Source organism: Heterocephalus glaber, unplaced genomic scaffold (genome assembly GCF_053883595.1).
Source record: "Heterocephalus glaber isolate CG9 unplaced genomic scaffold, H.glaber_assembly_v1.0 deba00000071, whole genome shotgun sequence".
Taxonomy (NCBI): Eukaryota; Metazoa; Chordata; class Mammalia; order Rodentia; family Bathyergidae; genus Heterocephalus; species Heterocephalus glaber.
In genome coordinates this window covers 7,068,816-7,082,622 of record NW_028258137.1, presented here as the reverse complement: position 1 = coordinate 7,082,622, position 13,807 = coordinate 7,068,816, and the positions used below count along the sequence as shown (strand labels likewise).

At 43.7% G+C, this 13,807-nt stretch overlaps 1 protein-coding gene and 1 long non-coding RNA gene across 6 annotated transcripts in view; both read right to left on the bottom strand.

Annotated features, from left to right (window-relative positions):
- LOC147830596 (uncharacterized) overlaps positions 1–13,807 on the bottom strand; it is a 423,672-nt gene that overhangs the window by 70,690 nt on the left and 339,175 nt on the right. The window lies entirely within an intron of this gene.
- The window catches only part of LOC147830597 (uncharacterized), a 43,335-nt gene that overhangs the window by 9,785 nt on the left and 19,743 nt on the right, over positions 1–13,807 (bottom strand). The window contains exon 1 of the long non-coding RNA XR_015448500.1: positions 4,072–13,807. This exon is cut by the window's right edge and continues 19,743 nt beyond it. This is a non-coding gene — a long non-coding RNA (uncharacterized LOC147830597). The remainder of the gene's footprint in view (positions 1–4,071) is intronic.

Here is a 13,807-nt window from a genome sequence, read left to right as displayed (position 1 = left end):
CAGGACAGAGATGAGAAAAGAGAAAAAGGGGGCTGAGTATTTGTTGCATAGTCTGTTCCAACAGGCTTAGCACCGAACTTCTTGGTTATGCATGAAAAACAAATCTCTCAGTGTCCCATTGCTTTCAGTTCAGGTGTCTGCCTCTTGTACCCGAAAGTATTTTCTTAAAGTGATACCTGAGCTTCTTTGATTTCTTCATCTGTAAAATGGCAACAGTGATTCCTGCTCTGTGGAGATTATTGTGGGAAGTAAATGAGAAGATATCAAGTGTAACAGTTTAATCCTCACTCTCAACTTGACTGGATTAAGAGACTCCTGGAGAGGTGGCCAGAACATGGGGACATGACTCTCACTAGCTGCTCTTCCCTTGTGCTCTGCTTCTCAACAGTCAGCTCTCATGAGCTGGGCAGCTTTACTCCAATATGATGTTCCTGGCTTGGATCCAGCCAATCATGGACTGAAACCTCTGAAACCCTGCGCCAAAGTAAACCTCTCCTCCTTTAAATTGTACATAGTGGGTATTTTATTTTCAGCAACAGAAAAACTGACCAATGCAGCAAGTAAATAAACAGCCATATAAATGCAAATGGACAGCATTATACTCTTAGGTAAGATAGGAAGGGCAATTTTTGTCTTTGTGTTTCATTTCAGTACCCTATTGCTATGATTACCTTTCCAAATACTTGGCAATTATTTCATCTGAGGGAAACAAGTGTGCAGAATGGGCTTTGACAAGAAGAAACTGGGAAATTTTTGTGTTAATAGTTTGGAATCTTATATATTTATATTTTCCAGTCTATTTGTTAATGCCTAGCTTTCCTGGTGGATTTTTTTGTATACAAATACATACAAATTGCTATATCACACAAACTTTTATACCAACCAAAACAAATATATATGTGTGTGTGCAATATATATATATATATATATATATATTGCACACACATACATGCTCTATGAAGACACAGTGAAGCAGCTGTCACCGAATTAATCAGTAGCAACATCAAAATACATGCTTGTAAAAGCTTCCTCAGGACTGCTGTTGAAGCTCATTGCCAAACTCAGGTTCCCAAGTTACTCCACTGAAGGCTGATAACAATCTGCATTTCTAAAGCTTCATAATTTATGCCCTCAGTCATACAAATTTGCTATCTGAAGCACAGTTTAACTGTACATGGACTGAGTGGCAAGTTGACCAAGGAGAATATTGGTTTGTTTTATTTTTAACAGCAAATGGGAAATCAGCTTATTCCATAAACTTGGCTTCAGGGAGATTATTTCATTAGATTGTAGGGTAATGTTATTAGCAGGAAGAAAATTCCTTTTGGCTTCTGAACACTCTTAATCCAACTCTGGGACTATAATACATTCCTGAGCTATTTTTCACTGTTCTCAATTTACTAAAAACATTGACTTCAACTTGTAAAGCCATAAAATATTTGCAGTTATTTTCAAGTAACAATACCAAAAAGCCTGCATCATGCTGGGTTAATTCTTATTTTATTTTATTTGGTTTCATTTTATTTTCCCAGAAAGTGGACTCTGAGATAAATTCAAGCTCCCAACTATCGGAGACAACACACAATGTGCCTTCATATTTACTTAGCAATGTGCGTGGAAGATTCAGTGAGGTCTTCTGAGAAAGGAAACATCATTCAAGGTCCCAGCAAAACATCCAACAGTACACTAAGAGCCAGAGGCTTTGCTGGGGATCAACCCCAGCCATTTCCAAGGAAACCAAAGACCAGTGTCAATTGGACAAGTTCCCTGTCCATGAATTGAATTATTGCCCTGTCCAACCAGGAAGCCCATTATTGGTCAAATTTTGTATTCCCAGAGCTCAAGACATTTTGGTAATTCTCCAAGGAAAAATCAAAACAGATCTTTGCAAAAATGCAAATGGCCTCTGTGGAATCTCTTGAGAGCCAGGGTATTCAGGGTCACAATGTCAACATGGCCTTTGGACTTACTGCTATCATTTTCTTCTGGTTTCCTGTTCCTGGAAGCCTGCTCTCTACATGGTTTTCATTAAGCCCAGTTTGGGGAGCCAGATTCTTAGTGCCTTCTCCACTGTACTTCATGATAAATCTCATTCAATTTCCCGTGTAGGGCGGCAAGCTTTATTGCTTAACAAACATTGCATCTACTCGGCCATAATTTATATCTGAATGGGTTTATTATAGGCGTTGCATTTCATTCATTGTGCAGCTAATTCCATAACATGCTTCCTGCCTTCTGTATGGCTGTTTGGCCATTATCAGCTTCCAAGACAATTGAATCTTTCCCTTGCAGTTTCACAAAATGGTTTATGAATATGTAATACAAACTGTGTTAACAAGGCAAATATACTTCATTTCTTTTATGGCTATTTCCAGCCTGTAGCTGGGAAGAGGAGGCATAACAGTGTGTCTCACTTAGAGTATGCCATGCCCTTAATGTAGCAATGCACTCCCCTCGAGGTTCTCTTCGAAGGCCTGTATTGTCTCTGAGCGAGGCATGTGCCATTGTGCGCTTCTCTGTGCAATGAGCCCCAGTCGACCTCCCACGGATTCAATTATCTTCTCTACACGGATGGCACGCTCTTCCCCCTGCTCCCCCAAGCTCCCTCTCCTAGTGTGATCTTACTTGGCACTCTGACTACAAAATAGTTCCATTTGGGCACCCCGCCGTCCTGGTGGGAACAGAATTGCTCATTTTCTGCATATGACTCTTCCTCTCTGTCCCTTTCCCTGTGACCTTCATGTCACAAGGAAGCTCTGGAGCAAGGGCCCATCCAGCCTAGTGAGAGATATTCTGATCGGGCTCTGCGTTGGAGGAAGATTGTGCAACTGGTCAGCGGGTGTTTCTTATTCTAATGTGACCCCCACCTGGGTCAGCTGACTCCTCCCATCAGCATCCAAAAGGCCATTCCACACTGGAGATTTCTGAAGTGTATGAGACGTACTGCTATTGAACACTTGCATGCCAGGGACTTCACGTCTGGATATCCCCTCTGGGGAAGGGATTATTCCCAGTCACAGGTGGGAAGGAGAGGCTCTGAGAACTTCACCAGCCCACTGTACACAATGCTTTTAAAGAAGGGTCAAAGTATGACTGAAACTTCTCAGGATCTGGGCCCCAAAATCCATGGCAGCCACCTCAGTTGACTTCTAATCTACCCACTTATATCTGTGTCCACTGCTACCACCTCAGGTTAAATGGCCATCGGTTCCTACCCTGGAATGTTGGGAAGCTCCTCTCTCTCATCTTCTCTTCTCCATCCTGAGTGCACACTCTACTTGCTACCATTTCCTCTACCATGGCAGCACCACAATGCTGGGATTGCCCTGCATCTGGGCTCTCCCATGTGATAGCTTCTCACCACAGCAGGCTGCAGAATGCTTGACAGATGGCTGGCGTTACTGAGGAGCTGAGTTCTTGATATTAGGGACTTTTTGGTCATTTCAGTTTATATAGCCGCACATAGCTAGGGGCTGCTGAACCATTCCAAAACTCAATGTGATGAAGTCTCACTACAGTATAACATTGCTCAAAATATTCCCTTTTCTATTCAGTTAAGAAGGCAGATGCCCCACCTAGCATGGAAGGCTCTGCGTGATCCAGCTCCTGTACATGATTTCCAGTCTGAGTTCCTGTCACTGATTCCCTCACTTCCTGAATGGAACCATATTCCTTCCTTCCTTCCTTTCTTTCTTCCTTCCTTGCTTACTTAGGACTCACACACAAAACATCCTCAGTGTGGAATTTTCTCTTCACTCCAGTTTCAGCAAAGTGCCAATGTCCTTTTGCTCCTCCAGGGAAGCCAGGGAGCCTTCCCCACCCACTGGTGCTTTCCAGGATCTCTGCTGGATCTTCTCACCCTGCAGTCACACTCTACAATCCACAGTGAGCCTTCTAACTTCCTGATTGAGGTCTTTATTTCTCTATTTCTGATTGTTGTTAACTAGTTATCAAATACTTAATGGCTCAAAATAGCACAGATATATTATCTTACAGTTCTGGGAGTCAGAAATATCTGAGTCCACAGGGATGGTTCCTCCTCGTGACTTGGGGTACAATCTGTTTCCTCACCTTTTCCAGCTTTGGGAGGCCACGTACATTCTTCAGCTTGCAGCTCTTTTCTCATCTTTGAAACCTCCCCATGTTTCTGCCTTCCTTCTTCATCGTAAGGGTCCTCATGGCTACACTGTGTCCACCAGCAGCATTCAGGATAATCTCCCCATCTCCAGATCCTCCACATCTGAAGTCTCATTGGCTAAGGTAAAGTAAGTTTTGTTTTTACAGATTCTGTGGATTTGGAGGAGGACAACTTTGGGGTTCATTATTCGGCCAACCACACTTCCCAACTGGATTGTAAATTCCACAAGTGCAAGAGCTTTCCACCACTGCCAAGGTGGATGTCCAGCACAGTGTTTGAATGTGTATGTAAGGAGATGACACCTATGCTCAATGAATGAACCATGTCATTCCTTTGTCAAAAGAAACCACTTTGTGGAAGAATCCATGTACAGCTTGATCCCCAGAATCTACACCTTTTGAAAATTCTACTGCCTCTCCTGTATCTCTGGTGCTTGTTAGGTGTTGCCCACGTATCTGTCTTGAAGCTTCCCCTCCTTGCTCCATTCCACAGACTTCATCAGCATCCTTTCTTGCCCCAATAACCCAGGACTTCCTGCGCTGATCTGACTGCTTTGTTGAGTGATAGAAGAGATGTCTCTGGAACAGGAATCTAGGTCACTCAGGACAATCACCAGGACAGCACCCCCCAGAGCAGCACAAGTCCCCAAGGCTTATGGGTGCAAGTGGAAGATTTTAAATGGTATCCACAAGCCACAGTTGCCATTTTGCAGAATGCAGGCTCAAATTCATAAACACACACACACACACACACACACACACACACACTCACAAACCTATTTCTGTAAAATCTATTTTTAAGGCATAGAACAAAAATCTCATGCTGACAGCTGTTGCCTCAATCACTGAATTTCAAAATACATGTTTTTCCCCATAAATTGTGCATGATGCCAGAATATCTTTGGAGCAGAATGGATTGAATCACCTTATCCAGTCTCCAGATGTCTCCAGTCCCTTCACGTCACATGAGGAACCTGAGGTCCAGAGTAGGAACTGGTTGTCCCCTGACTACCAAGGTGCTGGTAGCAGAGCAGACACCCAGAGTCCCAGTTCTGTGCTGTTTAAAAGTCACATTCTCTAGAGTCATTTCTCAGAATTGTATTTCTTGGGTTTCTCATATCCATAGCTTGCTGTCCATTTGGATTTAGAGTTTAACAAATCTAGATCAAAATTCTAGCTCTGCTATTTGGCAATGGCTAAGTGAACTCATCTAAACATTTTGTTTCTTCAAGTGTAAAAGAGAAAAAGGGAGAAAGGAAGCGGATACTAGCTTTCCTACATCCCTGTTAATAGGGATTGGGCTAATGCTTGGAGAGTCACTTCTTACTGCATTTATGTCCCACTAACTGAGCACTCTTTGACTCTCCTCTTCCTTTTCCATTGTGTTCACCTTTCTGAAGACTTGTCCTTTTCCCAGCAATTTGTCAATTCATTCAACCAATGCTCACCAAGGAGTCCCCAAGTTGGTCACTCTTCGATGCCCTGGGGGAGAAGGGGAAGAAGGCATTGTCCTTACATTATGGTCCTGCAAGTCTGGACAAGTCCAGAGAGTGAATAGGCAGTGGGTGTGGCCAGTCAGGGTGACCCAGGAGGCATAGAGCCACACCAAAGCACCTAGAGGAAAGAGTGTCATCCAGATATACACCTAGGGAACATGTAGGAGTTTGCGAAGAACAGGACAAGTGTTCCCAGCAGAGGGACAAGCACGGAACAAAGCCAGAAGGTGAAGGGCAGGGAACTTAGGTAGTGTGCTGGGACTGAAAGGTGAGACTCGAGAAGGGGGCGGGGACTTATGAAGCAGGATCATGAGATGCTCAGATACAGAGGAGGTAAGGAAGGGTGTCTTCTGAGGCCACCTCTCTCACACCACGAACCCTGCCCCTGCTTGCTTTCAGCTTGCAACAGAGAAATGTAGACAAGCTCCCTGCTCCCAAGCCCTCATCTTGTATAAGGGAGAAAGAAAAATGTGTGAATTGGGTAAATAGAATTCCCAGAGAACAAGGTATGAGGCTCTGAGCTGCAGATCACAGCAAAGATGGGGATTTTGCTGGAGTCCACCCTGCTGGGTGACCCTGGTGCTTTACAACCATCTGTGGGCTGCACCTCACTGGGCCCTGACATCAGTGCTCACGGAATCAGGAATGTGGAGTTTTCAATAAAAGTGCAGGCAATGGGCCCAGAGGGAGCCCCAGCTCAAATGAGCTTTTATATTTTTATATGGAACGTAATCACGTTTGGTCATGATAGAGGCAGCCCCATTACTGCTATTAGAGTGTTTATGGTTCTAAGGGGGATACAGGGCTGTGGCAATACGTGCTTGCAACCACAAGCAACAGGGTGTGCTGATTTTAGAAGCTGCTATGGAACTCCAACACACAATTTGGGCCAATGAGCATTGCCTTTGGGAGCTTGGCTGAGAGGGCCAGGCCCCCACTGGTCCAGAGAGGGTCTTCTCTGGGGGAACAGTGGGATTATAAAAGTCACAGCCACCCCATAGGAGTAGGTTCTTTCCATGCTTTAGCCATCAACTTCTGAATCACTACAGAGTCTTCCAATCATTAGACCCATTTCCACATGTCCAGCCCCAGGCTCAGAAAGCACCCTCATCCCCTAGATGACATAATCAGTAAGCACAGTTGTTCCTCATGTCTGCTATAACAAATTACAACAATCTGGGTGGTTTAATCACAACAAGAATTTGTTGTTTCACAGTTCTGGAGGCCAGAAGTCCCAAATCAAGGTGTTGGCAAAGTTGGTTGCTTCTGGAGCCCCAGGGGAGAATCATGTCCCAGTTTCTGGCACTTGTTGGTCATCCTTAGAGGCATTGGCTTATAGGTCCATTTCTCCAGTCTCTCCTGCTCCCTCACAAAGCTACTTCTCTGTGTGTTTTAGTGTCCTCTCCTTTTCTTATAAGGACCTTAGCTATTAGATTTAGGGCTCACTGTCATTCAGGATGACTTCATCTCAAGATCCTTAACTACATTGGCAAGGACCTTTTTCCAAACAAGTTTCTGGATACCGATGAATTTAGGGGTGCGCTCTTCAGCCTATAACAGTAAGAGACAAAGACAGGAGCTGGGCCAGGTCCCTCTGGAAGCAAAGCTGCTCGTGCAGGGGACATGAGGCTGTATGGCACTACAGTTGTTTATACCACCTCCTCTGGCTTCCCAGCCCTCACTGGGTCACCTGAGCTTTCCTTACTTCCTGACCGGAGACTCCCAATGGCTTTTCACCAGCACAGACCAGGCCTCTGTAAAACTCCACTTAGCCAGCAGCATCAAGCACCCTAGGAGAATCACACAGACCCAGAGACTGCAGGGAAACACAAATGGTACAGGACATAGAGTTGAAATGAGACACAATTCTCAATCTTATCTCTGTTGCTCGTAAGTTCCTTTACCTCTCTGAGTCTCACTTTCCCTGTTTGGAAACTGAGTACAACATCCTTTAGTTTTAATAAGCAGAAATTAAAAGACTAGTGCAGCACAGGCTTTGAAGGTTCCTCGCAGAGTAGGTGCCCAACACATGTTTGCTTAATCCAAATCTGTTTGCATCCCTTCAGTGAAGGGAGCAGAGGAAGACTCTAAAGGGAGGGAGGTTGTTTGGACCCTGTCAAGTACAAGGTGATAAATGGGTTGATGCAGACATAATTGTGCATGTATCAGGCACAAACGTACATAGACACACACACACACGCAGCCAGAGTTGTGATTAATTGTTCTGTCTGTGGGAATATCTGCGCCTGTCTCCACTCATCCATCTATCTGTCCATCTGTTTCTTTTGTTGAGTGCCTGGACTGGGTGCCAGAGCCCACTGAAGCGCACAGCATGACATTTCATCTCTGCCTCAAACCTCCGCAGTCCCCACATTTACTCCCCCATTACACCAATGAGTGAACACAATTTGGCCCAGGTCTTTGTGAACTTAGTGGCAGAGTTAAGATTCAAGCCCAGAGCCACAGAGCCAACCTCCTTTACCACCTGATACTCTCTTTGGGAGCAGCGAACAGAACAGCCAAAAAGTCCTCAGGGAGCAGAAAACATCCACAGTCAACACTTCCTGGGTGGATCGGAAACACGTTGATGGGAGAGGTGGCAGGGAGTGTTTCTTGGCCAAGCAGCTGCCCCACAGCTAAGGGACCTATAAGGTTCACCATAGAGTGAGGAAATCCTGGGCAAGGGAGAAGCCCAAATTCATGTCTCGGGTCTGTCTCTGGCTGGCTCTGTGACCTTGAGATACTGACTGCCCCTATCTGAGCTCTTGTTTCTGCATCTGCTACAGAGGGATGAAATACCAACAATGAGAGGATGATATGAAAATGCAAAGAAAAAGCATGAAAAAAGTGTAGAAATTGGAAACTGGTCAAGTCAAATAACAGTAATGTATACATGTGTGTAGGAAGAGGTGTGTCACGCATGTGTGTATGAACAGATACGTACACATCCATTGCCACACCAGGACTCTGTAATCTAGAATTACTCAATATCCATCCATAGCAAGAATACGCATGGTACTGTATTTGCCTACTGGACCATTTTGGAGTGATAAAAACAAAGTACAGCTACAAGCAACAATGTCAACATCTTGCAAACACAATGTTAAACAGAATAAGCCATTATATGCCATGGTTCAAAATTAGACAGAATTTGATATATGGGTTTAGAATTCAAGTTAGTGGCTACCCTACCTAGGGTGAGCGTACTGACCAGAATGGGATTTGAGGCTGTTCCCAGAGGCCTGGCGGCTGTTGATTGACCTGGAGATTGTGCCCAAAGAGTTCAGTTTGTGAAATCCCTCCACCTGTGGAGTGCTGATCTGTGAAACTCGTGTTTATTGCACTTCAATAAAGTGCAATAAAGGCTTCTTCTTCTTTTTTTTTTTTTAACATTGCATGGTGTAGCATCTGGCTCTTGGAACCTGCTAAGGAAGTGTTCATTTTCTTTACTGGAATGATTAAATCACAACTTCTGCAAGAAAAAAACAACCATCTGCAAATCACGCCCTCAGTGATGTCAACTCGCTGGGGCACCAACAACATGGGGATGGGGTCAAGGGAGGCTCACAGGGCACTGAAGGAAGATATGAAAGTTGGGAGGCAGGCATGTGATTAAGCCCTTGTGGGTCCTGGAGCAGTGACTACCTGGGAAACATGAAGGCAGGCATCAATTCATGGAACCATTTTTTAGAAAAACTTTGGAAAATCAAGCTGGGCTCCAAGTCATGCCCTTCAGAGTCCTGGTGCTCTGGCCCATCTCCACCTCTGCGTCACTTCTCTCTCTGTCTCCACAGATATCCAGTCACGCTGACCTTTGTCTGACTTCCTCTGTATCTCCTCATCTCAGTTTCAGTGGCAACCTCTTGGCCCAGTGGCTTCCTCCTAAATGGCTCTTTTACATAAATCTCTGTTCTTTTATTACTTTGGGATTGTCTCAGATGTTAATTTCATTAACATTAATTTACCTCTTTGCTTATTCTACCAAGGTTATGTTCACCACCATGTTCATTATTCCATCCCCAGCACGCACCAGCAAGCACTTTTCCCATAGAAGGTTTGCAGTGTATACCTCTTAGAAAAATGGAATCGAGGGTATCTTCAGTTTGTTAGAAGAATAATAGATTTTTCTCCCTAAAATATTTACCCAAGCAAGAGTATTTTACCCAAATAATTCCCGACACAATGATCCTCAAAATCCTACATCATTCTAGAAATACTTTTGTAACACAGGGATTTCAAACTATGCACAGGAACCAGAAAAACTGTGAATGAATAATGGCATCTAAATGTCATGGTAGGAAGTGGTGGGTACCAAACAAGAAGACCAGCACGTGACCAAACAATCCCTAACCAGCTCTATCCAAGAGCTAGCATTTGGGGATTCAGATGTCTTGCTGCCAGATACTCTGGTTATCTAAGAGATGCAAAAAAAAAGTCTACATTTTTAATATTAACTGTGCAAATTTTTTAGTATTGGTAATAAATTTAACGTGTCTTAGCAGGGTGTAGCCAGAAAGTACCAAACTATTTCTGCAGGCTTCCTCCCGAGGACATCCTCCATTTTGACTGGAAGCATCTATTTATAAAAAGAAGAGAGGTTGCATCACAGATGACACAGGTGGAAGGTGGCAAGGCACCTAATAGGAGCTCGGGCTGTTTCTACTCCACCCAGGATGAGAAAGATCTCCGCGTAAGCATCTGACTTGAAATAAAGCAGCCATCATAAAACTATGTTTTGACTTCAACGTGCTATATTCAGATCTCATGTGCCTCTGATTATTAACATCAAATGAAAGCCCATAGCCCCATTATAAGGGCCCATCACAACAATCTTAGGGAAGAAGGGTTGGGATGTTTTTGAATTGGACATTAATTTACACTCAACCTGAGCAAGAATGTCCGCAGATGGTGCTATGCTAGAAAATGCTTCTTTGTGAAGACCGGAGCCCTCGCTGCTGGCAGCAGCTCCTTTTAATTCTGTCTCAGCAGCTTGAGCCTAACCTGTTATAGAAAGAGTAATCATAAATCTGCATGAAGTTTCTGATGATTAGTTTTGCTTGGAATGAGGCCAAAGAGCCAGACTTTTGCTCATTCCATATGTACATGTAAGTTCTTTCAAGAAAGAATTCATTAATCCTCCCACTAGGCTGGGGATAAGGAGTTTGGGAGCCTTGAGGAAGAGAGAGCCTCCTTGAATTTAGTTATATGTTTAAAGCGTGTGTGAGGACCACAGAATAGGCATATTAGTAAGTGGTCTAATGACCATGCCGTGTAACTAGTTATCTTGCTCTATACCCACTGCAGCACTGATGGGCATAGATTATAAAATTTTTAGACAGATAAGGAAACTGAGACTCTGATTTTAAGAAATTTGCCCAAGTGTACGCAATGAGGAAGGCTCTGAGCTGTCTTGCCTGTTGCAAAGTCCCTGTTGCCTGGGAAAGCAGCTGCCATGGATGTATTATTCTGCCCCAGATGATATCCACTACCGTATTTTGCCAATTAGTCAATGGTGACTGATTCATGTTGCTTATTATCCAGCTACCTGGCTTCCCTCCTCTTCCATCTTAAAGCTCAGCTAATATGCAAAACATGACAGCAGTTGAGTCAGGAGCAGAAAAAAAAATCAGAGATGAAAATCTAACTGATGCTGTAAGTGCTTTCTATACTATTAAAGAGAAAAGAAAAAATACAAATCCAAGAGCTCAGAACTATAGGTATAAACAGAATTTTTAAGTTATTTGATTAATAATTGCTCAGTCCTGACAATGAAGTGTTGGTTTGCGATGGATTACTGTGACCATAGCAATTTGAAATGTGCAAGAAAGTGGTATACTCAGGCCTGAAAGGGAAGGACTTGGGTTGCAGGGCATGGATGCATATGCTTTCATCTCTCCGCTCAGTAGATATCTGTCACTGGGCATGTGAGCTTGTTACCTCACCTCTTCCCAACTCAATTTTCCACCCAAAACAAGGACAGTACCCCTGGAAAGAGAACAAATTCCCAGTCTCATGTAAGCAGAAAAATAGAAGCCCCCAGATGTTTCCGATCCACACACCCACCTTCCCCTTTAGCATGACTGACCGCCATGTCTACCCTGGGGGACAGGAATGAAATTAGAACATGTAATTTTGGCAGCAATGTGGATTTTGCTGTTGCAAAAGAAAGAGAATTCACCATTCCATAGCTGAGGTCGCTTGATTATAAACATTTGAGTTCCCTACTATGGAACTTCCAGGCAGGACTCCCTCAGAAGTTGTGTATAATGATGTGAGCACATGTGTTTGTGCACATGTTTGAGACTCCTGCAAACAACAGGTAACATTTTGCCCTGGCTCAAAAATCATCTCCCATATACATTCATCCAGCTGACACTAAAGAACTGAAAACCAAGTGGATGGCTATGAGTCACACTAACAAGAAGAGGGCAAAGGACATGATTGTAGATGCAGGTGGGAAGGTAATGAGAAAGCTCGTAGATGTTCTTGTTCTCTTCCGATGACTTCTACCTTACCACTCAAAGCTGTAATGGGAAACCACCTTGTTACCAAGGCAGAGGATGAGATGGCAGTAAAAAGAGGGTCATGGTTTCAGAGAACAGACTGGTGCATCTTTCCTACCAAATGAACGAAAGACACAGCCATCACCAAGCAGGTTTACATTCCACAAGAGCCAGGATTTGGAGGGTTCTCAGAATCCTTTCCAAGGTCACCTTTCATCGTTTATAGTAAGAAAACCAAACCCTAAAGACATCAAATGCCCATCACTTCTAGAAACAGATTCTTCCTTTGGGGCTGATTTTTCCTCCATCTCCAGAGGACTCTTTCACAATAATTAGAAGAGGGAAGGTATTGCTACTGGCTTCTGATGAGTAAAACCAAGGACATTTAGAAACATCCTAGTGTGAGTGATGGCCTCACCACAAAGGATAACCCAGCCCAGAGCATTAAGAGTACCCAGGCTAGAAAACTCTAAATCTAAATGGTGTTTGATTTATACAAAGCCATATTAACCTCTCACAACATCTTGGGCCTGTGATCAGTTAAAAATCTCTGACACCCTGCCTTCCCCCAGTCATTTGTGGTCCCCATACTCCTCCAGTAATTGCTTCTTCTGGGGCCCCCTGTGACCGGTTTAAGGGCCTGCCTCTTGGTTCCTATCTGGTAAACCACCTGCATTTGGAAACATCTGGGTGTAATAATCATAATAATCTCTGGATAGAGGTTTGTGGTTCCATTAGGTAATAACAAAAGTAAATTTCCAACTAAGAGAACTCTTAAAAAAAAAGATGCTAGTAGAAAAATTAGATGTTCAAGAGTATGTTATGAGCTTAAATGAACTGAGAGATAAAATAAAACTGGCTTGATCACCCAACACAAATGGTAATTGAGGGTTGGATCTGGTTGAGGTATACTGCAGTTGTAGGTAAATACACTGAATGCTAATGGTTTTATAATAGTCTTATTAATTCACACTTCGTAGTTAGTGTTTAAGATAAACTCTGTGTCTTTAGAGTAATTTATGCATTCCACTTTTAGAGAATTCCAATTGAATGAATATGAACATAATCATTTTACACAAATGTTCTCCAAGGAGGGAGCAGAAAGTACAAACCGGGCAAAGACTCCCCACTGCTTTATTCATAATGGATCAGCCGATTCATTCCTTATTAATTTAATGGAGTACAAGTAAGCTGCACAACAGCTTGAGTTTAGGAGTGTTTCACAAATGGGGCTTTTTGTCTGTAATCACTTAATCCTGCAGGCTAGGCCTCATAAATTGAATAAAAGAAGGAACTGGGTTTTAATTAAGTCCAAGGAATGAGGCTGCCTCAAGACAGAGCCACCCCTGACAAACACGGGGGTGAAGTGTTTGGCTAATATTCCATGCTGACTGCGTCCTGGCCCAGGGAGCCCCTGACCAGAACCTTTTGATGTTGGGTGGGAGGGGAAATCCTTTCCCATCCAGGAGCTTGTTTAAAAAGAGAGCAGATTACTCTGAGCTCTTGGCAGCCCAGACCTCCCCCTTGAGCTGATCCTCAAGCCAAAAGTGCGTGCCAGCCCCTCATTTAGCATCTGTACACATCTGGCTAGGAAGCAGAGCCTATGGGTGAATATCCCTGTCCATGAAGAATTCTTTCTAGGAACCTGTGTGCCCCACGGGGCAGAGTCTA